The 26,419-nt window shown below is 46.9% G+C and overlaps 1 long non-coding RNA gene across 2 annotated transcripts in view; it reads left to right on the top strand.

The window, feature by feature from the left end:
- Nucleotides 1–26,419, top strand: part of LOC141252919 (uncharacterized) — an 85,632-nt gene that overhangs the window by 56,034 nt on the left and 3,179 nt on the right. For both annotated transcript variants that reach the window (XR_012314151.1, XR_012314152.1), the window contains 2 exons: nucleotides 5,348–5,458; nucleotides 5,773–5,957. This is a non-coding gene — a long non-coding RNA (uncharacterized lncRNA). The remainder of the gene's footprint in view (nucleotides 1–5,347; nucleotides 5,459–5,772; nucleotides 5,958–26,419) is intronic.

The raw sequence follows: 26,419 nt of genomic DNA, 5'->3' as shown, positions 1-26,419 counted from the left end.
TAAAACGGGACAAAGGAGTCCGAGGCTGTGGGGACTGATCTATACCCAGCAGCAGAAACCAGCCGGCAGGGGATTCCAGGTCCTCTGGCCATAGAAGCCCGGAGGCTCAGTCACAAAGAAGGGACCAGCGCCGCCATCCAGGAGCGGAGGCTAACAGAAGGCCCCAAGTCACCAGCCATACGGGTGAGCACCACACGGTATACTCAGGGACGTGGGCTACTTGTAACCGCTGACAGCAAGGTAGCCAGGAAGAGTGCAGATAAACGGGGAGGCCTACAACTCCACCTGGCCAGGGGAACTCCTGCTTGCTCGCAGACTGACCAGGCCCCTTATACTAGCCAGTACTCCCGGGAGGGTCTGCCTTGTACCATCAGTAAAGACCCTGAACTGCACCTCACGTCTCTGTGATTCCTTGCCGCACCAGCACCATTAGCACTGGGACCCTCACACCATCACTCCCATCATCTCTCACATTAGCTGCCCTGAGGCAATACTTCTCCCGTGGGGAGTTATCCCATACTCGGCTGCGCAAACAACATCAGCCTCAGCGGTCGGCAGCGCAGCGGCGGTCCCCACTGACCGCAATCCACGGGTGGCGTAGTCGGACATTTGCTATACATTAAGACTGCCACTGGTTTGACCACCCTGGGCACGGACCGGGTCACCGCCACACGGAGACTACAACCCCCAGCATTCTACAACAGGTCCGGTTCCGGGTTCCCCTGCACAACACAGGCCCAGGGGGTGCGTCACTCACACCACCCTACACTGTCATGTTATTCCTGTACATGTTATGTACCTTGTAGATATGGGTAATAGCAGTAGGGAGGGACGAGTGAGCAATATTTTATTCTTTTGCCTTTATTCTTCTAACAGTCATTTTGCTGACATGTGTACTTATCTATATTTTTATCATATTTTATCAGTATGTCATCATTTATTATCATGTTGATTTATATATTTATCATATTTCATCAATATGTCATAATATATTATCATGTCACATGTATATAATATTTATTTATATATTGATCATATTTTATTAATATGTCATATTTTATTATTATGTCACATCTATATTACATTGTTCCTCTTTGAACGTGTGTTCATTTTTTGTAGTACACATGTTTACTATTTTATTGATACGTATATCCTTGACTGTACAGTGGTGGCCAAAAGTATTGGCACCCCTGCAATTCTGTCAGATAATACTCAGTTTCTTCCTGAAAATGATTGCAATCACAAATTCTTTGGTCTTATTATCTTCATTTAATTTGTCTTCAATGAAAAAACACAAAAAGAATTGTCCTAAAGCCAAATTGGATATAATTCCACACCAAACCTAAAAAAGGGGGTGGACAAAAGTATTGGCACTGTTTGAAAAATCATGTGATGCTTCTCTAATTCGTGTAATTAACAGCACCTGTAACTTACCTGTGGCACCTAACAGGTGTTGGCAATAACTAAATCACACTTGCAGACAGTTAACATGGATTAAAGTTGACTCAACCTCTGTCCTGTGTCCTTGTGTGTACCATGGAGAAAAGAAAGAAGACCAAAGAACTGTCTGAGGACTTGAGAAACCAAATTGTGAGGAAGCATGAGCAATCTCAAGGCTACAAGTCCATCTCCAAAGACCTGAATGTTCCTGTGTCTTCCGTGCGCAGTGTCATCAAGAAGTTTAAAGCCCATGGCACTGTGGCTAACCTCCCTAGATGTGGACGGAAAAGAAAAATTGACGAGAGATTTCAATGCAAGATTGTGCGGATGGTGGATAAAGAACCTCGACTAACATCCAAACAAGTTCAAGCTGCCCTGCAGTCCGAGGGTACAACAGTGTCAACCCGTACTATCCGTCGGTGTCTGAATGAAAAGGGACTGTATGGTAGGATACCCAGGAAGACCCCACTTCTTACCCCGAGACATATAAAAGCCACGCTGGAGTTTGCCAAAACTTACCTGAGAGAGCCTAAAACGTTTTGGAAGAATGTCCTCTGGTCAGATGAGACAAAAGTAGAGCTTTTTGGGAAAAAGCATCAACATAGAGTGTACAGGAAAAAAAAAGAGGCATTCAAAGAAAAGAACACGGTCCCTACAGTCAAACATGGCGGAGGTTCCCTGATGTTTTGGGGTTGCTTTGCTGCCTCTGGCACTGGACTGCTTGACCGTGTGCATGGCATTATGAAGTCTGAAGACTACCAACAAATTTTGCAGCATAATGTAGGGCCCAGTGTGAGAAAGCTGGGTCTCACTCAGAGGTCATGGGTCTTCCAGCAGGACAATGACCCAAAACACACTTCCAAAAGCACTATAAAATGGTTTGAGAGAAAGCACTGGAGACTTCTAAGGTGGCCAGCATTGAGTCCAGACCTGAATCCCATAGAACACCTGTGGAGAGATCTCAAAATGGCAGTTTGTAGAAGGCACCCTTCAAATATCAGGGACCTGGAGCAGTTTGCCAAAGAAGAATGGTCTACAATTCCAGCAGAGCATTGTAAGAAACTCATTGATGGTTACCGGAAGCGGTTGTTCGCAGTTATTTTGGCTAAAGGTTGTGCAACCAAGTATTAGGCTGAGGGTGCCAATACTTTTGTCTGGCCCATTTTTGGAGTTTTGTGTGAAATGATCAATGATTTGATTTTTGCTTCATTCTCTTTTGTGTTTTTCCTTGCAAGCAAATTAAATGAAGATAATAAGACCAAAGAATTTGTGATTGCAATCATTTTCAGGAGGAAACTGAGTATTATCTGACAGAATTGCAGGGGTGCCAATACTTTTGGCTCCACTGTATGTATTGCTCTGCTGTATTTGTATACATAGATTTAAGTTCACTTGTCACATCCTGTTTTATTGTTACCTTTCTTCCTTACATGAACAGGTCATGACAGTGTAGGGTGGTGTGAGTAAGGTATACCATTGCATTCCAACATCCCCCCCTCCCCTCTCCCCCTTTCTTTCTCTCTTCTCTCTTTTTTCTTTTTCTCTCTCTCTCTTCTTCTCCTTTTTGTATACTATTATTAGTTTCACCTTTAGATTGATGGTCATTAGTATTACCATGATTATTAGTTTTATGCATATTTTTGTTTATTGTTTCATTATTTATTATTCTACTCATCAGTCCTTATTTTCTCTTCACTATAACTATCACAAGCACTTGCATCTTATATTATGGTTTTACACCTATACACACACTGTCCCTCTTATTTTATTCACATAAGGTTTAATTATCACTTTTTTCACATGCCCAGCACATCCTATCATCACTATGTTGTCTCATTTGTTTTTTTTCACACACATTATTATATTTCATATTTTGCTCTCTTTTACCTCACTTTACATACATCTATATTACATTATTCACATACACATGTCTCACTATGCACTATATTTCACATTTTGTGACATCCCACATTACGTACCTGCAGATCCCCAGGTTCAATCAATTTTTTCCATGTCTCCTTTATGCAACCTCTTCCCTTTGCCTCCAGGCATTTAGCTGCCGACAACTAGCGTTTCCCACACAGGGCACATCGGTTGCCCATGGTTACCTGGCTGGCGTTGCGCGCATGCCCTGTCTGTGTTCCGGGGGCTGCGGCACACGCGTCTCTATGTGTCAGGTGACTCGGGTCATGTGGACCCGATGTCGGCTGATGCATGACGCAGCGCCCCCAGCTTCCGGTTCCTTCTGACGATGCATGTGCGCGCACCAAACGCTGCCTGGATACATCGGCTGATATACAGCTGTGCGTACTTGTCCCAGCTGTATTGTGGTTGGGGGACATGTTGATTATGCACGCCCCGGTCAAACTGATTGGTCACATCAGCATTTATATACGAGGTGGTTCATATGGACGGTACCCCCTGACGAAGGACGTGTGTCCGAAACGTGCGTCGGGGTAGGCCACGTGGTGCCACTCACTTATGCTGCTTAGTGTACAGGTATGCAATCCGTCTGTCGATTGATTGTTTGTTGTCAGTCTTGGCATGTAGCACCAGTAGTCCAGATATACTTGGCATATGAATGGTCATAATCATTGTGTACATGGTATTTTCTTCTTTATACATATTTATATTAGCTGGCCATTCACCCGCCATCTATACTGGACCTTCAGGTGACCTCACCATATGATATATATTCAGTAATGCTGTTAGGTGTATGTACCTGTCTTTTTATTTTCTAACACATTTCACAGTGCAGCATAAAATGTAACTACTATGATGTTGTATATTATTGTGTCTGGTTACTACAGTGCGGCCCTCCTTCTGCATGTAGTGCCACTTTTTACCATAACACCAATAAAGGCTATTTATTCAATTCCTTTGTCTAATTGGACCAATCATTCGGTGGTTCTCTTTTTTTTCGTGTGTTTTACCGAATGGTCTGCCATTCATTGGTTCATACAGTAAGCACTCGGTATTGTGAAGACCTGGCAATTTTGCGGGGTTAACTATGGTCTGTGACCTGTGCTACTATGTTCAGTGTTTTTTGTATCTTATATATGTGACTGACATGTTTCTATCTATCTAATCTATGCGTGATGCTCTATTCTTTCTGTTCTAAATTGTCTGGTACCGGTGTATGCTGCTGATGAATTGACGGCCGGCTTTTTTATAGAGACACAAACACTATTATTTTTTTTAATAAATCCTTTATTTTAACACTAAATAACAAGTACAGTAACCAACACTGTCACTGTTCTTATTATATATGTGACTGACATGTTTCTATCTATCTAATCTATGTGTGATGCTCTATTCTTTCTGTTCTAAATTGTCGGGTACCGGTGTATGCCGCTGATGAATTGCCGGCCGGCTTTTTTAAAGAGACGGGTGCATGAAAATCGGAGGACACTAGTGTGTTCCAAGTGCCTTGCTATGTTTTTCATGCACCCTTCTATACACCCTGCCTGCCTGTCTGCCTATATATTCTGCCTGCCTGACGTTTAATTGAGCACCGTTACCATCGATTTGGGCAATTTTTGACCCTCTGCAGACCGCCGAGGGGGACCACCAGAAAAATGCTCGAGTTTCCCATAGACTTACATTGGGCTTGTTGCTCGGGTCGAGCACCCGAGTGTTCCAATGTGCTCGACCCGAGCATCGAGCACCCGAGCATTTTAGTGCTCGCTCATCACTAGAGATAACTAATTCAGAAACATCGGAAGGAATAAAAAGCCTCTCCTATCTACTCCCGAACCATCGAGATTACAGGTTATTAACTTATCTGAATCTGTTTTGACTAAGGCACAAATTGATGTTCTGAGTCTGAGCCTGACTTTTTCTCCAACCTCTCATTTCAATGTATTCACAGCTGTAAAAAAATTTCACCTTTTTGCCCTCAAACTAGTTTTGAAGAAGTTACATAAGAAACAGCCTGAAGAACAGGAGTGGACCGAACGTCGAGCTATTAGAATCTTAGAGGAGTTAGGAAAAGAACAAGAGACCTCCTACAGCAAAGGTATGACTTTCCTCTCTAAACTGAAAAAGTTTTTCTCTTTGAACATCTATCCCAATATCGAACTGTTTGCTAGACTTGTGACCAATGAGTTCCGTAAAATACCTGGTGGTATATCCAATGACAATCTGTCATTTGAACAGAGAAAGGCTCTCCAAGAACTCAAAAAGATGAAGAATATGGTCATAAAATTGGCCAACAAAGACGACAATATTGTAGTATGGCCAACTAAACTTAATAAGAAGGAGGCCTTCCGCCAACTTTGATATGCTGATTGCTACGAAAGACTAACTTTCAACCCTACTTCAACTTTTCAGGACCTATTAAGAGATATTTTAGGAGAGGTCTTCCAAGGTGGAATTATGTCTAAGGATGTTAGAGACAATCTTCTTCCAGAATTACCTCATATTCCATGCCTATACCTATTACCAAAAGTACACAAGAATATGTCATCACCACCATCCCATTGTATCCGGAAACAGAAGTCTATGTGAATCCATAAGTAAGTATCTTGATCATTTCCTCAAACCTGTTGTAAAAACATTACCCTCTTATTTGAGGGATACGGGTGATGTCCTCAATAAGGTTGAGAATATTTTCATGGATATGACATGTTGTTCGTCACTCTGGATGTTGAGTCCTTATATGCTTCTATTAGGCACCAAGATGGTATAGAAGCAGTCAGGATTTTTCTATCCATCACCAATTTGGACAACATTTCTCCTTTTCTGGATTTCGCTCTCAAACACAATGTTTTCCTTTTCAAGGATACTCCTTACCTGCAGCTCCAAGGGACAGCTATTGGGGCTTCTTTCGCACCCTCATATGCCAACATCTTCCTGGAGTGGTGGGAAAGGATAATCTTTTTTACTGATCCTGTGCCATGAATTGACAGAGTTTTGTTCTGGGCAAGATATATTGATGGCACCCTACTAATTTGGCAGGGTATGGAAGATGAGTTGTTGATATTTACACAAATCCTTAACCATAAAAATTTGAATATCAAAATAATATGGAACAACACGTCCATTCTGAACTGTCCTCCCACTTCTCCTCCTGCTCCCTCTTCGACCGCCTACAATCTGGTTTCCGACCACACCATTCTACTGAAACTGCACTGACTAAAGTCACCAACGACCTATTTAACCGCAAAATCCAAGCGACACTACTCTGTCCTCCTCCTCCTGGACCCGTCATCTGCCTTCGACACAGTGGACCATTCCCTCTTACTCCAGACTCTCTCATCTCTCGGCATCACAGACTTGGCCCTATCCTGGATCTCCTCATACCTAACAGACCGGACATTCAGTGTCTCCCACTAACACACCACCTTCTCATCTCACCCCCTATCTGTCGGTGCCCCCCAAGGTTCAGTTCTAGGACCCCTACTCTTCTCCATCAACACCATAGGCCTGGGCCTGCTCATAGAGTCTCATGGTTTTCATTATCACCTCTATGCTGACGACACACAGATCTACCTCTCTGGACCCGATATCTCCTATTTCATCCTTCTTCTCTGCTAGATTTCTAAAACTTAACATAGACAAAAAGAATTCATCATCTTTCCGCCATCTCATTCAACCCCTCCAACTGACCTAACTATCAACGTCAATGGCTGTCCACTCTCCCCAGTCCCTCAAGCTCGCTGCCTTGGGGTAACCCTGGACTCTGAACTCTCCTTCAAACAACATATCCAAGTCCTTTCCACTTCCTGCTGACTCCAACTTAAATATATCTCCTGGATCCGCACATTCCTCAACCATGAATCTGCAAAAACACTAGTGCATGCCCTCATCATCTCCCTCCTCAACTACTGCAACCTCCTGCTCTGTGGCCTCCCTTCCAAAACTCTTGCACCCTTCCAATCTATCCTAAACTCTGCTGCCCGACTAATCCACCTGTCCCCCCGCTATTCCCCGGCCTCTCCTCTCTGTCAATCTCTTCACTGGCTCCCCATTGCCCAGAGACTCCAGTTCAAAACCCTAACCATGGCATACAAAGCCATTCACAACCTGTCTCCTCCATATATCTCTGACATAGTCTCCCGGTACATTCAAGGAAAGAGGATATTCCCAGAGGAGCATCAAGAAAAGTTTGAAGAGAGCATCCAACACTAGGAGAGTCGATCTACTCAAACTGAAGAAATCTCTTTCTGGACAACAGATAAGATTGATCTCTCCTATAACGGGAAATGGCGTCAAATGAGAAATGCCCTCCAAAGAAATTCACTCATCCTTAGAAATGACTAGTGTTGAGCCACCCCCGTAGTGTTCGAGTTCGGTTTGGTTCGTCGAGCACCCGCATGTTCGCCGAACTGTTCGTCGAACTGTTCGTCGAACAATTTCGAACAGCGTTAAAACCAATGGCAGGCAAACAAAAACACATAGAAACACATAGAAAACACATAGAAAACACTTCAAAGGTGTCCAAAAGCTGAAAAACTGCTCAGAAGACACAACTAACACATGGAAAAGTGACAAGTACATATAGTCACGCGAAAAGAAGAGGTGGAGGAGTAAAAGGAGGGGGAGACACAGATATAGGCATGTCATGTCCTTCTAAAATCAAGAAAGGCTGGAGTAAAAATCTAAAATCAGCCTACCAACACCCAGAAGTCGTGACAAGAAAATTAAAAAAAGAAATATCTTTAGGTAGAATGGCGGTTCCATTCAGAACACTTTCCTTACAAGACGTAGTGGTATCCCCTTTGTGAGTTGTGCCAAAAACGGAACCCAATACATTCGGACTAATCCACCATTTATCATATCCAAGGGGCAGGTCCGTAAACGACAACATCGACGCGGAACCAAGTACAGTAGTATATACTGTACATCCTTTGACAAGGCAATCAGGCGGATCAAGAAATTGGGAAGGGTCACCCTAATGGCCAAAACAGACATTGATGCGGCATTCCGGTTACTTACTACCATTGCCTCCGAATAGTGTCCACCTATTGGGCTGCTTCTGGGAAGGAGCATACTATATAGATCGCTGTTTGCCCATGGGGTGCTCCAGATTCTGCTCACTATTTGAGGCGTTTAGTTGCTTCTTCGAATGGGTTGTAATGGACGTTTCTAAGGGGGCACATATTATCCATTCCCTCGACAACTTCTTATGCCTGGGCCCAAAAGATTCGCCACAGTGTGAATACACGCGGTAGTCCACCTGTGAGAAGGAGAGAGCTGGAGGGAGAGCAGACACCACAGAGCCGAGGGGTTAGATGGAGAACAGAAGAAGGAAAGAGGGCGAGGGAGGTAACGGAGAACAGTGGAAGGCCAACCTGAGCTCCCCCACGTTCCTTCTGGGCGGGGAACAGCCCTGGGAGAGAAAAGCCGCTTGTGCATCCCTTTGAAGTCACGGGCGCGAGCGGGCAGAGGGACTATGCTGGAGTGCGAAGCCGACACGGCCAGTCCGTTCCTGCCCGTGCGACCTCCGTGTCGCTGGGTTTGTGCCAGAGCTGCGGTGGACCCTGACGGCCATTCCCCCTCTCCCAATACTGGTGCCTGTCCGCTGGTGGATCGAGCCCCCCCCCCGCGGTGGGGGGGAGTAACATCTGCAGAAGAAAGACCATCTTCCAGCCAAACTAAGATGTCTACTTCTTTTCGTGGACAATGTGATACAATCCCTTTCTTATGGACACGCCCATCGCTACAAATTCCAGATGAGGCACAAAAACAGCAGGTTCTTCAATGGATATCAAGTGCTCCTTCAAGTGGGCTCTCCTCCACCTCAACTTCAACATCACAAATACTCCAGTCCTCAGAGGAGTCACCCCAATCGCACTTGCTTCCTCACATCTCCCAAGTCTCCAGCTGCCCGTCTGAGTATGGGGTAACACAGATGGTTGAGTCTGCACAGCTGTTTACTCATACTATAGCCTGGGAAATGGAGGTCTGCTCCAGAGCTTCTGTTAATCCAGACGAGGAAATGATCTGCACTGATGCCCAGAATCTTTATGAGTCGGATCCAGGACCAGATGAAGAAGGTTCTGAGCATAATGTAGACCCTCTTTCCCAAACTGTATCTCCTGTTGGTGGAGACAATGATGAAGACGATGATGAGACTCAAATACCTGATTGGAGCGACAACTTGACTTTTCGGTCAGGGTAGGAAGAGGTTGGCTCTGAGGACGACGGGTGTGAGAACACACAGGGTGATGATGACGAGGTTGGAGATCCCACTTACTGTCAACCCACAGTCAGCCAGTCGATGAGGTCAGCAGAGGAGGTGGAGGAGGATGTGACTAGCCCAGGGGATGGGGATGACTCGGTACCTGGGCCTTTGCCTGGTCTTGGGGATGTCACGGTGGTCGGCTCCCGGGCCCGTACCCTGGGGTCACTCTTTAAAAGGGTGGATAATTGTTAATTTTATAAGAGTTCATGACGCCACCTGTGGTATCTGGCAAGAAGCACCAGCGCTGCAGCAGTCCACTGAGGCTGGTGATAAGGCAGCTCGATGGTATAGCTCCCGACAGGTGGAGCTAGGCCTCAGGGCAGCGTATGCAGGGGGAATGCAGGACAGGCGAGACCCAGCTGGGTCAGAGCAAGAACGGGAATGGACACGGTAATCACTTCAGTACCTTTTACTGGTGGAAATTCAGGCACATCTCGGAGCACTGTAGGGTGAAGGGTGCATATCAGGATCCTCCCCAATGAGTGGGTGTAGGGTCTCCTGTTTCTTGCCTCTGCGTAGTAAGTTTCTGACCTGCCTGGAGCTAGGCCTAACTTTGTCTCTGTCCTGTGCTGGCTGACCTTGGGATAGGGCCTTGTCTTGGAGTTCACGCTCCCAGTATGCGAGGCCTATGCGTCTCCTGGCTCTGTTAAGTATCAGCACCTTAGCTTTCATGGGACTTGTAGTTATCCAGGGATTCCGGTTATGCCTTACTGGGTCATAGAGATCCCGGTAAGCTCGGATCCGGTGTCCGGTAAATGCTTTCGGGTGAGCTGGTTAAGCTCCTCTGCCTCCTATGTACTAACTCTCCACTCGCCTTCGGCCTACTTGGGCCCTCACTAGGCTATACACACTAACGGCATCTTGCCGTGCTTCACCGATCTTATGGCGCCGGCACACCTTAAGCTCTTACTGGGCTCCCTGAATCTAGCTAGCAGGAGCCTCATGCTCCACTGCTGAACTATTAACTGAGTTCTCTAGACTAGACTGAGCTCCACTGCAGACTGACCTCTCTTAGGCTTCTCTACTGCAGGATCTCTTCAGAGGAACTGAACTGCCTAGCTCCACCTTCCCTATTTATATCCCTAACGGGCTCCCTCTGCTGGTCTGAGGTGGAAGGTGGAGATGTGTGAATGTTTATGGGTGCCTCTTGTGGAGGATTCCATCAATGCACTCTTCTAGGATCTGTGATACCAAGCACAGCTGGGCGTCACAGATGCTATTAAGACAAGGTTAGTTTGCGCCTTCCTGGACAGAGACGGAGTACTGGAAGCACGTCAACAACTGCATCCTCAAACACAACTCTGCCTCTGACCACAAGTCGCAGTGGCTCTTCAGGTCGCATGGGCTCTAAGCCTTGCATAGCCTGGGCATTTTTTCAGATCGATAAGGATGACCCAACTCGTGTTATCTGTAATATTTGTCACCAAAAGCTAAGTAGAGGCCAAAAAATCCATAATTTGAGTACTTCATGCATGAACCGTCACATGGATATGAAGCATAAGTTGCAGTGGGAAGCTCACTGTGCTACAATGTGGCCTAGCGGGCCGGGCCATCCACCGTCTGCCCCATCTTGTGCATCCGCGGCCTCTTCATCCTCTGTGACTAGGGGGACAGCAATCACACATGTTTTTGGACGCAGACCTGCCACCTTTTTACCCGCAACAGCCAGTGTGATTGGCAGGTCATCATTTCATTTGGAAGTGGAAACACCAGCTGGTGTTGAGCGCTCTCCAACATCGAGAGCACCACCTTTGGATCAAGGCAACCTAACTTTTCCGCCTGCATCTTCCTCACAGACCGGCAGTTTGCCGGGGACACCCTACTCGACCCCATCTAAGCACAACAGCTAGCCCTCGGTCCCTCAGATGTGGACAAGTAAAAGACCATTTCCTCCTAGCCAAGACAAAGCTAAGAGATTGAATTTCACCATCTGCAAGCTGTTGGCTACAGAAATGCTGCCTTTCCGCCTGGTGGACACAGAGGATTTTTGAGACCTTATGTCCGTCGCAGTGCCCCAGTACCAGATGCCCAGTTGGCACTACTTCTCAAAGAAAGGTGTGCCTGTGCTACACCAGCATGTCGTACACAACATCACCGCTTCTTTGAGAAACTCTGTGTGTGACAGGGTGCATTTCACCACAGACACTTGAACGAGTAGGCATGGACAGGGGCGTTACATGTCGCTGACTGGGCACTGGGTAACTATGGTGACAGCAGGACAAGGGGCTGCTGTCCAAGTCTTGCCATCCCCACGAGTTGTACATCAATCCTCTTTATCTATAAGTTCCTCCACTGCTTCTGCCTCCTCAACCTCCTCTCGGTCCTCCACCTGCACCCAAAGCAGGTCTGGTAATGCCACCCGCTTTCTAACTGCGCAGAAGGAATCCTGCACACCTCCTTACTATGCTGGCAGCAGGGCTCAATGGCATCAGGCGGTGTTTACTTTGAAATGTCTGGGAAATGTGAGTCACACAGCTGAGGAGTTGTGGTCAGCTCTGGAGACCCAGTTTCATGAATGGCTGTCTGCACTGGACATGCAACCAGGGAAGGCCGTGTGCGACAATGCTGCAAACCTGGGTGCAGCCCTTTGCCGGGGCAATGTCACACATGTGTGTTGTATGGCTCACATGTTGAACCTGGTAGTCCAGCAATTTTTAGCCCACTATCCCGGACTAGATGGCCTTCTGCAGAGGGCACTGTCGCTGTGTGCTCACTTCCGTTGTTCGCATCCCGCAGCTCAACGACTTACATCTGTACAGAAGTCGTTGGGTCTGCCAGTTCACCGGCTGAAATGCGATGTGCCGACACGGTGGAATTCAAATCTGCACATGTTGCAGCGATTGTGGCAGCACCGACAAGCCCTGGTGCAATACGTTGTGACGTATAGCCTGGGCCAACGGGATCCAGAGGTGGGGCAAATCACGCTGCAGGAGTGGTCTCAGATCAGGGACCTATGAAGTTGATGTGCCCCCTTGGCCGTGGGGTACCCGGAGCCGGGTCGGTAGACGCTGGGGGTTGTAGTCACTGTGGCGGTGACCCGGTCCGTGACCCAAGGCGGTCAATCCAAGGGTAATTTGTATATATGGGTTTTATAATGTCCGACTACGCCACCTGTGGAGTGTGGCCAAAGGGGCCGCCGCTGCGTAACAGTCCTCTGAAGCTGGTGGTTTTGCAGCAATGGTATTATTACTCCCCACAGGAAGAGTGTAGCTTCAGGGCAGTGTGGGTGGATGATGGTGGTTGTAGTGCAGGGAGTGAGTAATGATCACAGAGTCCGTGTGATGCAGTCCCAAGATCTTTACTCACAGTTGTTGCAGTCCAGATTACAGGTACCAGAGCAATCTCCCCCGTCTTGCTGTGCATACTCAGTGAGGGGCTCAGTCCACCACCAGATAGCTCCGGAGTACTTAGCAGGACCCCCTTCTGTGTGTCCTTTCTCTGGCCTTCTCCCTGCACCTCACACCCAGTGACACTTCTATCCGGTATCCTCGGGCCTTGGCGGGCGACGTGTGTTCTTTTCCCTGGGTCCTATGTGGCTACATTCTTAGTGAGACTGGTGTGGACTTTGGCCTGCAGTACATGAAATGTTGCAGCCTCCGGTTTCTAGTTGAGCCTTGCTATTTCTCCGCTAGTTGAGGGATCAGTTCCCCTTATCTGGCCTGACCCCTCTACCTCCTGGTAGCAGCGGGCGTACGGGTGGCCTTCTGCACGGCCTGTACTCCTAGGATCCCTTCGGTTCCTGGAGCCTTACTGCTCCCACTCCTCTCTTCTCTCCTTCAGTCCTGGGCCTCACAGGCTAGGCCCGCCTCCGGAGCAGAGCTCATGCAGAGCCTCTGCTCCTTTCACTTCTTCTCCTCAGACTGGCTTGCTCTTTCTAAAATGGCTTCCTATTTATACTCTCCCTGTCATGTGCTCCCCTAAGCTGCTTTCTCCACCCACACCCACTACATAGGACCCTCCCGCCAGCTAGGGACCTGGGACTGTGCTCTCCCTTAGGAGCAATCTCGCCCTACCCCCACTGCGGGTATGTGTTGGATGCAGGTGTTAGGGTCCCGAGCCATACTCCTTCCTTACCTGAGGGTGAGATACCACACCTCTGGGTGAGATGCAGTACCTCTGTGGCGACTTAACCCTCAGTGGCACCACATACCCTTCTGCACAGTTTTGAAATAGCGACGAAGATGTTTAGTGCTTACGATGCCATTATCACATGACTATTCCGGTGATTTACATGCTGGAGCACACGTTAAACAGAATTCAGAGTCAGGTGGTGGGACAAGAGGAGGTGGAGGAAGTAGAGGAGGAGTTGTATGCGGAAGGGATAACATCTCCAAGGTCCAGACGGTCGGCAGCACCAAGGCGGCAGGCATGGGAGGGTGGGGGAGAGGGATTAACCAGGGCGCATGGTAGCAGCCAAACTGTTGAGGAAGGTGCATTAGCCGAGGAAGAAGTGGAGGACGAACTGGCGATGGGCATGTAAGACTCATCAGATGAGGGAGACCTTGATCACATTTCTGTTGTGTGAGGTTGGGGGGAGAGGGCAGAGGAAGGAAGCATGATTCTTACCTCGCTACCAACACAACAAGGACTTGGTCCTCCTGGATGCACAAGACACATGAGTGCCTTCTTGCTGCACTACCTGCAACATGACCCTTGGATTGTCAGAATTCGAAGTAATCCTGACTACTGGATTGCCACACTCTTAGATTCCCGGTACAAGCGTAAATTTGCCGAAATAATTCCTGCCATAGAAAGGGATTCACGCATGCAGGAGTATCAGCAGAGGCTGTTGCAAAATCTTACATGTGCTTTTCCACAAAACACCAGTGGTGCACGTAGTGAATCTCACAGTTCTAACTTGCAAACCGTGGGACTGTCGAGTCTTCATCACTCAAACCGTAACAGTAACACAGTATCTGCTGGTAACAGCAATTTTGTGGAATCTTTTCACCACTTTTTTAGACCATCCTTTGCAAGGCCACAGGGGACAAGAAGTCTGACACATAGTCAACGCCTAGAGAGGATGGTACAGGAGTATCTCCAAGTGAACATCGAAGCCATGACTGTGTCACTGGACCCTTGCTCATTTTTGGATTCCAATGTGGAAAAATGTCCAGAGCTCGCCACTCACGCCTTGGAAATCGTGTCATGCCCTGCAGCCAGCGTTCTCTCTGAATGTGTGTTCAGCGCTGCTGGTGATGTGCTGACAGATAAGCGCATGCGGCTGTCCACTGATAATGTAGACAGACTCACATTCATAAAGATGAACAAATCATGGATCCGCAAGGACTTTTCTACCCCTGTGTCATCCTGGGGAGACTAAAAGTTTGAGGATTTGGTAAAATCACCTCACCAACCATTTTAAGCAACTCTGGGGCAATTGATGCCACTTAAGTGGTGTCTGTGCCACAATTTTTGGAAAAAATGGAGACTCTTTTTGGAGTCCCCTTGCTGTGTTTTACGTGACGTTGGCATCGTCAATTCCAGGTGGGTTGGGTCGCTCCACACCCCCTTTTAACTGTAAGAAACTACATACACTATGGCTTGGGGTAACACAGATGGTTGAGTCTGAAGAGCTGTTTACTCAGAGGTCTGCTCCAAAGCTTCAGTGTCTGCTAGTCAGCGTAGAATTTTTAACTGCATCTAGCCTAGGCAATACTTTGGGCGTAGTAGCCCAGCTGCGAAGCAAGCTGCACCGCCTGTGTATCTAATAAGAATTTTTAAATGCATCTAGCCTAGGCAGACTGTGGGGACCCCCAACCAAACCCAGACGCTCAGCCCCCCTACCGCCCCCCTTTCCTTGACAATACAATAATGTAACTCTTACAACTGGATGGGTGAGGATCGGTCACAGCTTTATTATCTCTTTATACTCATTCCATTAGAAAGGCATTTTATTTCTAAAATAATTCAGCTTGTTGCAGCATGCCCTGGGTCTCCACACCGGCAAGTTGGCCAACAAGTGTAACTCTCCAACATGTCCTTTCTATTTCCAGGCCACGGAGGATCCTGCATACTCGTATGCAGGACTCTGACCCCCATCCATCACTCTTAACGCTTGTTCCACTCCGTCCTGGAGTCCTGACAGGAATATGTCCAGTCCAATATCCATTAAGTGAACACCGTCGGGCCGTATGAGGCCTGCTTTATCTCCTTCCAGTTGTCGATGTTGTATCACTACACCGCCTCTGTTTCTTCTAAATTTTGCCATCCGAATATTTATTACCCGCCTTGTCCATTCGATGGCCGTGATGTTTCGCGCACCTTGCCATACCGCTATCGGCACAATCTCTGACCTTACTATAGTTAGTTTTGTGAAAAATTCTCTGAAGCGCTCAGTGTCTTGTTTCATTATTGCCATTAGTTATGCGCTCTTGTGATGACCTAGGTCGTTTCCCTCGGCCTGTAAAACTAAGATGACCGGACCTCTTGCCTCTCTCCCTACCTTGATTACCTCCAATAGTACCTGTGGCCATAGCAGGCCTCTAATACCTCTCCAGTTGAAATATGTGTTATGAAACTCCAATTTCCTCCCGCCTGGGTGGACTTTCGCCCTTTTTTCTGCCCAATATATATACGAGTGGCCTATCACCCACACTGTTGGCTTAGCGTCACCTGTAAAAGAAACAAACCATGTTAGGATAACAAGTCCGGTCTTATGTATCTCGCCAAACACGTGGATCGTCATCTCACTATCCTCTGAACATCCGTTTCTGACAGTCCTGCTCTTGCTGCTTCCGTGGCCGCGCCTATGCGGAATGAGTGTGTCCCATAATCTTTGGGGTGGTTTCCTGCCGATGTTATGCATTTATTAAATAGAGCTTGTAACTGGTATCTTGATAATGGCATTCCATCAATGTGTGATAGGAAGAAATTACTTTGTGATCTGATGGTTATATATCTTTTTACTATTGTTACCCGACTCAGTGTACCGTTTGTGGGTTGTAGAAGTACCCAAGTGCCCCTGCCCGCTGGAACCGTTTTAGATTGGCGTATGCGTAGACGTAATGCATTATTGGCTATGACTACGTCCTGGTGTAATAAGCCTCCACTGGTGGTAATTTTGGATTGAGGGACTAATTCGCTTATGCATAGCGCGCCGAAGAAGGCGATCGCAAATGCAGTAGACAGTAGTGTTGCTTCAAATTGTGTCATGTTAATGGTGTTAGGGATATGATGGGAGAAATCAGTTTTAGTGACACGGGACCGGACGTCTACACTCCTGACTTGGCTGACCCCTTTTCCACCCTTTTATGGATTGTCTGATGATGAATCTCTTTGTCACATCTCCCCAATTCAGTAGTTGGAAGTGAAATGCTACTCCGGTCAGACACCGCTGCGCTGATGCCCCTGATATGCCCCTCATCATTAGCTGGTGGAGAAATTCTATGGTGACTTGTAATCTGGCTTGTTCACATTGGTCAACCCGTCTGCCTGCTACTGGTCATGTACACTCTTCCCATGCCTTACCGTATGCTTGCAACGTTGACGGGGCAACTGACGCTCTGATTAATGGCATCAACTATTCGCCACTAGATCCCATAGGGAGGGTGGGCAACTGTTGCCCGATGGGTAGGCGTTGGGGAGGAGCTCTGTGAAAATCTGCCAATTGAATTGTGATAAAGCGTTAGCAGCAGCTTTAGACCCCTCAGCATCATGGCTAGTGCGGACCCATACATTGTGTTTTAGGCACAGGAATGCTAGCCAGCATAGTAGGCCTAGCACTGGGAGAGACGATGATGCCATCTTATTAATGCAGTGCGCTAGGCTGGTGTTTTTAGTTATGAAGCATATATTTTTGTTAGCCAGTCGCGCGCCCCATATTTCTATTGCTACCACTATTGGGAAGAAAAATTATTTTCCGGGCTAGATGCAGCTAAAAATTATTATTAATTTCAAAGCTGGTGGAGCTTGGTATAGATGGCCTAATACAATGAGTACCACACACTACTACTATGCCCAAAATTATTTTACAGGCAAGATGCAGCTGAAAATTATTATTAATTTCAAAGCTGGTAGAGCTTGGTATAGCTGGCCTAATACAATGAGTACCACACACTGCTACTATGCCCAAAATTATTTTCCAGGCAAGATGCAGCTAAAAATGATTAGTAATTTGAAAGATGGTGGAGCTTAGTATAGATGGCCTAATAGAATGAGTACCACACACTGCTAATATGCCCAAAATTATTTTACAGGCAAGATGCAGCTAAAAATTATTATTAATTTCAAAACTGGTGGAGCTTGGTATAGATGGCCTAATAGATTGAGTACCACACACTGCTACAGGCCCAAAAGGTTTTACTTGGCTAGCTGCTGTAAAAAATTTGCATTACCTACATAGGTGGTGTAGCTTGCAACACATATAGGCTACTCCACTTACTAACACACACTGCAAGAGGCCCAAAAGGATTTGCTTAGCTAGATTTAGCCAAATGCTGTGAAAAAGACTTGCACAGCACTAAAACAGACCTGCCTGGCAAAAAGTGATAGGAACTGATGTAACCTAGCCCTCAAAAGGGCTGGAATTACAACTAGTCACTACTCCCAACCTATCTGTTGATTTAAGAGCACAGACCTGCCTGCTAACAGTGCTAGGAATTGCTGTAACCTAGCCCTCAAAAGGGCTGCAATTACAAACGAGTCCCTACTCCCTAAACCTTTCTGTCTATTTAAGAGAAAATTCGCTTGCAATTCAGTTACACAATATAGCGCTAACAGCAGCAGCAGTGCCGTCTAACACTCAGCTGCAGCAGTGAGAAAATGGTGGCGACGGGGAAAATGGCTGGGTCTTATAGGGCAAGGACATGTGACATACACAGCCAATGACACAAGCCCTTGCTTGTGTGAAAAAAAGCAGCACTTCGCTCCGTGTGTGCGCTGCTGATAGGCTGACAGACTGCACCTCCCCACTGTAAATGCGGGAAAGAGAAAAAAAAATGGAGATCTTCATTATTTCTGCAGAGATCCATCCCATGCCCCTCCCCCCGCCTCGCTGTACACTCAAACTGGGTATTAACATTGATTATCAGCATTACTGTGAAAAAATCCAGTTACGATTTGGGTACACGAACAGTTATCGAACATAACCTCGAACAGCCGGATTTTTTTCAAATCGTTCGGGTTCGTCGAACGGCTCGAACACCGCCCAAAACAGCTCGAATTTGAGATTGGCGAACAGTTCAATTCGAACACCGCTCATCTCTAGAAATAACTGTACTTTGGCCAGCTGTATTCTGGAACATCTTTCTACTACTTGCAGAAGATCATATAACCTCAAGGATCGTTTTGTCGATAGTAACTATGAAGGACCTAAATTGGAAAGGGCTTTTGGTCCCAAAGGGCCTAAATGAGCGCGTGCTCTAGTGTTTTAGTAGATTTGTAGTTGAGGAATGTGCGGATTCGGGAGATTTTTTTTTACTTGGAGTCGGCATCTTCCTCACCTGATCCTTCTTTCTCACACCATTCCAAGTGCCCTGAGACAACTGATCCCACACTTGGACACTTCGAAGAGCTGTTTTGTTCATCTTTCCATTTATAGATTCTGGCCTCTCGATCGGTCCAATTGGAAGTGAAAAGAGCTTGAATATGTGGTTTAAAGGAGAGATTAGAGTCCAGGGTTACCCCAAGAGCTGTTCACTTTTCCATTGATAAATTTGGGCATCTTGACTGGCCAGCTTCGAGCACGGCAACAGAAAATCACATGTAGCGATTTGAGGAGCCATGGTCACCCGAAGGTGATGGTGGGAAAGTGCAAATACTGTTGCAAGAGGTGGATAATGATGAGATACAATGAACAGAAAGCCAGGAGGAAGACAAGAGTGTGGAAGTGGAAAACAAAGCGGTGGATGATGAAGTCATTAACCCAACCTGGCAAAGGCACATGTAGAGAGAGGACAGCAGCACACAGGGGGAGGGAGGCGTAGCACCACAACAGGCAGAACAAGCAGTGTGGTGGCCACAGACACAAGGTGGTCAACCGCTCCCCGGGACACCAACACGATGGAAGTTGCCAGTACAACTGTTAGGTCTTCCCAAGTCTGGTTCTTTTTTAATGAATGTTTAGATAACCCCAGAAAGGCCATTCGCAAGATCTGCCAGGCCAGCATCAGCAAGAGCACGAAAACTACAAGCCTGACCAACACCAGCATGCTCAGGCACATGACAGCAAAGCACCTGACAATCTGGGCCAAACACCAAGGTCCAGAAACAGTGTCTGCGAGTGACACCACTGCCTCTACCGCTGTTTTGCATGCACGCCTATACCCTATCCATGGCGCATGCGAAGATGCCTCCCACCTTGCACCTGTCATTGCAGACTTGCAACCATCACCGTCCACATCCTTGTCCCTTTGTAGCATTCAGTTGTCCCTACCACAGTTCTTGGAATGCAAGCGCAAGTATGCAGCCAGCCACCCCCTCATCCACAGGCCGCAATACTAAACTGCCACATTTCTGGACTGCTTGCACTTGAAATGTTGCTGTTTAAGCTTGTGGAGGCAGAATCTTTCCACAACCTCATGGCGGCGGTGGCGGCCGGGTGTCCATACTTGGTCCCCAGCCGCCACTATTTCTCCCGGTATCGTCTCCACCTTCCATAAGCACGAGTCCCAGAACATTACCCGTGCCCACCCCAGTGCACTTAAGTGGGAAGGACCGCCTAACCACAAACATGTGGACAAGTGAATGTGGCCAAGGGTGGTTTATCTCACTGACGCATTCCACTGGGTTAATATTGTGGAAGCCGTTACCCAGTGGGACACAGTGGGACCCTGGGACGGAACACATCCTCCTGACACAGAGGATTGTGGGCCCTGGGTCAATAAGGGTTACCCATACATTCTACAGCTCCTCAACCACCTCCTCCTCTTCAGCCTCCATCTCCATCACTTGATTCATTTTTTCAGGACATATTCCAGATTATTTACTTAAACTTTGTGTGTGGCAATAACAATGAGCAGGACTATATGCTTAGGCGACAAACCCACACCATTGCAGAGTTGTTGAAAGCTGTATCAGAGAACCTGGTGTCAGCTCTGAAGCTAGGCAATCTCGCACATGTACCATGCGTGGCCCATGTGCTCAACTTAGTGGTTCTGTAGTTTCTCAAAATCTGTCAGATCTGCTTGTGAAAGTACGCCGCGTGTGTGCCCATTTCAGAAAGTCAGCTACAGCTTCCGCCGCCCTGGCAGGGCTTCAGCAGCATTTGCAGCTTCCAGCTCACTGACTGGTGTGCGATGTGACTAAGCGTTGGAAATCAACGTTGCAGATGTTCGGAATGATTTTGAGCAACAGAGAGTAGTTGTTGAGTACCAGCTTCAACGCGTCCGTCGGCATTCAGGTCAGCCTCCGCACATAAGAGCTGATGAGTTGGCATGGATGTCTGACATCTGTGCCCTCCTCCAAAACTTTGAGGACTCCACCAAGATGGTGAGCGGCGATGATGCCATAATTAGCTTCACCATTGCGCTTCTCTGTCTACTAAAACGCTCGCTGCTCACAATTAAAGAGGAGGCATTTCTGGTGGAGCAAGGAACTGTACAAGGTGATGCTACCCAGCCCAGCCTCATCTCAGCGCGGATTGAATGATAATGAGGAGGAGGAGGAAGAGAACATAGACAGTAATACTCTTGGTGAGAACAGGGAAGTCTTGGCTCTTGGCAGTCTGGAACACAAGGCTGATTTTATGTTCCCCTGCCTTTACTGTGGCCATCGCATTGTACGCATTTTGGGCACTACAGAAAACTGGCACCGCACGAGAGAATTCTTGGAGATGGAGGTGTGAGGTTCTGTTTTAGGAGGATGTCTGTCTTAGATCAGTTGCAGAACGGAGGGCACAGGAGGGGTGATACTCAGAAATGAGGGAAGAGATATAGGCCAGTGCAGAACTGTGGACAGCTTGGTGAGTGAGAGAGATGAGTTTGTATTGTATTCTGTCGTGATTGTTTAACCTAACCCGTGCAATGACTGGCACAGGGTATAAGCGTCAGTGAAGCGGCTTGATAGAAATATGACCCTGGCTGTTGCATTCAGAAGGGATTGGAGAGGAGACAGTTTGCTTAGAGGGAGACCAATTAGAAGAGAGTTGCACTATTGAATAAGAGTGACAGTAAGAGTTTTTGCAGTATCAAAGGTGAGAAAAGGTCGACTTCTAGAGAAGTTTTTAAGGTGCAGGTGATATGAGTGAGTGAGTGATTTTCCACGTTGAATAAAGGAAAGTTGCATGTCAAATATGACTCCAAGATAGCAAGCTTGCTGAGTGGGAGTTATGGTGGCAGCACCTAAAGGAAATTGCAAAGTCAGGTATAGGAAGGTTAGTAGAGGGAGGAAACCGAAGGAGTTCATTTTGGGAGATATTAAGATCAGGCTTTTGTTGAAGAATTATAACAAAAAAAAAATTCCCATCTGACAACACTGTCGGCAGAGATCACAGTCAGACAGTTCATTGGACAACCAAGGAGTACAAGCGAGGAAGACAAACCAGATACGGCAAAGGCAGGAGAACGCTGTCAAAGGTCTGGGACAGTTTTCTCAGACCCTCCCAGCACCCAGGCCCTGATACACGGGGTACTCTGTCAAGGAGGGATAAGTTTTGGAAGATGCAAGCTGGACACATGGCATGAACTGTCTTTCTACGCCTTGGAGGTCCTGGCCACTAGCGTTTTGTCAGAGATAGTTTTTAGTGACGCCGGAGGTGAGACGCCCTCCCTGAGCAAATGGGGGATACTCGGAGCCGGGCCTTGCGGATGTTGGGGGGGATGCAGTCGTGGCCTAGACCTGTTCCGTGCCCAGGGCTGTCACATAAAAAATGGACTTCTGGATGAGTGGTTGTTCGACTACGCCACCTGTGGTTTCTGGTGAAGGCCACCAGCGCTGCGGCAGTCCTCTGAGGCTGATGTTCTGGCAGCTTGGTTGGTACTACTCCCCACAGGCGGAGTAGGCCTCAGGGCAGTGGTTGATGAACTGTATTTAGGAATGGTGGGTGCAGTGCCGCGCTGGAATAAGCAAGCGGAAGTGGTGAATGAAGTCATCCGGGTCTTTACTCACTTTAGATGAACTTTCAGCCGCAAAGCTTCTCTCTGCTATTCACGGCGTACTGCGGCCACCAGGAAGGGGTTCAGCGCTCCCCAGGTAGATCAGGAGCACCTGTCAAGACCCCATTGGTGTGTTCCTCTCCTTTGTAAGAACTCCCACTGAGTCTTCTCCTGACTGTGTGTGTTATGAACCTCGTGTAAGGCCGGGTGCCGCTGGATAAACCCAGGTTTGAGAGATACAGGTGGCGACTCCGCTCCGTCCGCATCCCCCTGGGATACACTAAGCCTCCGGGATTTTCTGACTGAGACATGAAGTGACAAAGTCAGATATCGGGGCCGGTTACCCCTCTTGCAGCAGGAATCCCTCTGGCTAGGCCAGAGTGAAGAATACAGGTGGCGACTCCGCTCCGTCCGTATTCCCCTGGGATCCTTTTGCCTGTGGAGCCTATCTCCTCTGCTCCCCTCCAAGGCCTTCTTAGAATAGGACCCTGACCGGGCAGAGACACTGGTTAACTCTGTCCCGCTCCTCGTCTCAAGGCCATAGAACGAGGACCGTGTATCTTCAGCCAGCTGCAGACTCTTGCTGGACCCTGACAGAAGACCACAATCAAAAGACCTTGAACTTAAGATGGCCATATATATTATATATGATACTGTATGTGCTTCCTGTAAGTGTTTCCTCCACCCTCACCCACTACTTGGTTCCCCCTATCTTTGGTTCCCCCCATCTCCTCTATCCCGGGCCCGGGCAGCACCCTGGTGCATTTAGGCCCCCTACAGGACAGGAGTGGTTTCACACATGCGGTCCATACATATAACAAAAAAATATAGTAATACTCCCAATATCAATTTACACACAGAACTTTTACACAGTGCACGATAGTCACCACGCAAGAAAATGGAAGTAACAAAAATGTGTTAAAATAAATATTTTATTTTAAACATGATAAAAATAATTAAAATAGGAAAAGGTACCAACGTAAAGGAAGACAAAATGGAGCCTTTTTATCGTGCACTGTGTAAAAGGACAGGAGTGGTGTGGTGTTGAGTGTGAAGTGGGGTCCTGTGAGATGCTCCATCCTTACCTGGAAGAGGAGATACCACACCTCTATCTGAGGTGCAGTACCCCTGTGGCGACTGAACCCTCAGGGGCGCCACAGAGGCATTATAACTGATAAAACTGATAGGTGCATCCGCATGTCAACTGAAAATGCTGGCAGGCTGACTCTTATAATAAAAATGAACAAGGGCTGAATTGAGCCAGACTTCTCAACACCACCAGATGATAGCATCAAACATAAACTCAAATCCAGTGGTTATTTTTTGCGGGGTCTATTCCCTTTGCACCCCTTCACACCCAGACATGGGTATACCCTTCAGAAATTGTTCTATTTTATGTCGCTCTCCTTCTTCTACTAATCCTCCACCACCATACTGTATCACCAGGGAGACCATGATGCAACACCCACATAATTTTTTAAGGGTATTTCTGATTAGAGACGAGCAAATATTTCAATATTCGTTTCGGATTATAATTGCCGTTTTTGCAATATTCGCCAATGTAATTGTCGAATATTCGCCGAACATTGCCAAACGCCATTGGTTTCAATGGGTGCCAAAACCAAACCTATACATAACACCTTCAAATGGGACCAAAAGCTGCAAAAACACATCAATTTAGGGGCAGTCACCAGGAAAGTGCCATCAATTGACCCAGAGTACAAGTAGTATAATTATTATTATTCATTATTATAGCACCACTTATTCCATTGCGCTTAATATGTGAAAAGAAGTCACTGACTGGTATAAGAGCAGAGATGACCCTGCCCATGAGGGCGCACAAACAGTTTATAAGGAATGGGTGAGGATACAGTAAGTGAGGGTACTGCCAGTTGTGCAGCGGTATGGTGGAGCAAGGATTACTGTAGGTTGTAGGCTTGTTGGAAGAGGTGGGTCTTCAGCTTCCTTTTAAAGGTTTCAACAGTAGACGAGAGTCTGATATGTTGGGGTACACAATTCAAGAGTAGAAGGGATGCACAGGAAAAATCTTGTATGCGATTGTGGGAAGAGGAGAGAAGACGGGAGTAGTGAAGGAGATCTTGTGAGGATCAGAAGTTGCGTGCTGGTATGTACTGGAAGACTAGGTCACAGATATATGGAGCAGACAGATTGTGGATGGCTTTGTATGTCATGGTTACGGTTTTGAACTGAAGTCTCAGGCCAGTGGGGAGCCAGTAAAGGGATCATAGATTGCCAGTCTACAGTAAAGAAGCAGCCATAGAGTGTCCAGGAACCTTCCCACACACTTTTCTTAGCCAGGCCTGCTGCTCAGCAGGGTTTTAGGGGCCCACCGGAGAATCCTCGGGTGGGCCTTGGCTTCTCCATCAGGAGAGTTCATGATAGTGCAAACTTTGCAGCTACTATGGGGCTCTTGAGCGGGGGAGAAAGGTGGGCTCTCAAAATCAAATCCTCTGGTGGGCCCAATGTTTTTTACTGACACTGCTTCGGTGAGAGTTGTATTTCACCACAGCCATATTCTTTAGCTCAGTGAAAGGACTGTCATAGAGGTAAACCGTATCTACTCCAGCTGTCATTTCTCTGCCACCAGGTTCCGCCCATTGTCACACACGACCATGCCTGGCTGTATGTTTAGCGGTGAGAGCCACAGATCAGGCTGCTGTATTACAGCTTTCAACAACTTTGCAGCGGTGGGCTGTTTGTCGCCTAAGCATTAAGCATATTATCTTCAGCAGAGCCTGTTGCCGCTTGGCCAAGGCAGTGCTGCAGTGCTTCCAGCTTGTGACTGATGTGGTCATTTTGGAGATGTAGGCCGAACCGGAGGAGGAGGTGCAGGAGCTGAACAATGTGATTACATTGAGGTTTCATTGGCGAGTCTGGTTTTTATACAAAAGAAAGATCCTACTGTGGTTTTATTTATTTTTTTATGTCTCTTCAAATGTGTATTGGAGTGTGTCCTAATTTTTGGCAGCCCTTGAAATTGTTGCATATGCAATAACAGTATAGGAGACACACTCCTTAATAATGGGAAGAACAATTCAAATAGATTCTATGTTCTAGAATATTAACTGTCTTATCTGAAATTCTTTTTCGGGTGAGGTATCGCAGTATGGATAATGAATTACACCTATCCAGCCAGGTATTATTGCCTTATACTTCTGCTGGTACTGCCCAAATAAATGTAAAATCTATTCTATTGCCTGGTACCATGAGTGTTCATTCTGGTCGCATAAATGTCTTCCACAGTCCATAACTTTATTTTTTTTATTTCTTTGGCCTTATATACATGTTATTACCCTGGAAAGAATGTTTCTTAACATTTTTTCCATTTTAGCTTGTTTTTTTATATTTATTTTTGTCAGTCTACAAAAGTGGCGTAATACTCTGACAACATTGTTCACAGATATGCTGTTTGTCAGCGGCCAACTGAGAATAGGTTTGAACCCTCAACTGCATTACTTTAAATGGCGTGTACTATTTGACACGCTCACAATAATTGCTGGATTATTAGGGCAGTCATATAGGATAATGTCTGATGGCCATGATTTCAGGCAGTTGCCTAATAGTATGGTATTTGTCAGTGACCAGGTGTCAATTGGTTCAACAAAACACAGGTGGCTGACTTTAAAAGGAGTGGAATATTTGGCACGCTCCACAAAATTTCTGCATTATTATGGCAGTCATATGGATCACGTGGGTCTGATCATTAAAAAAAGTTCCTCTGCTTCCACAATACAGT

The sequence above is a fragment of the Phyllobates terribilis genome, unplaced genomic scaffold (genome assembly GCF_046119375.1).
Source record: "Phyllobates terribilis strain yellow unplaced genomic scaffold, ASM4611937v1 Scaffold_2__4_contigs__length_985480577, whole genome shotgun sequence".
NCBI classification, from domain to species: domain Eukaryota; kingdom Metazoa; phylum Chordata; class Amphibia; order Anura; family Dendrobatidae; genus Phyllobates; species Phyllobates terribilis.
This window is presented reverse-complemented; position numbering and strand designations above follow the sequence as displayed.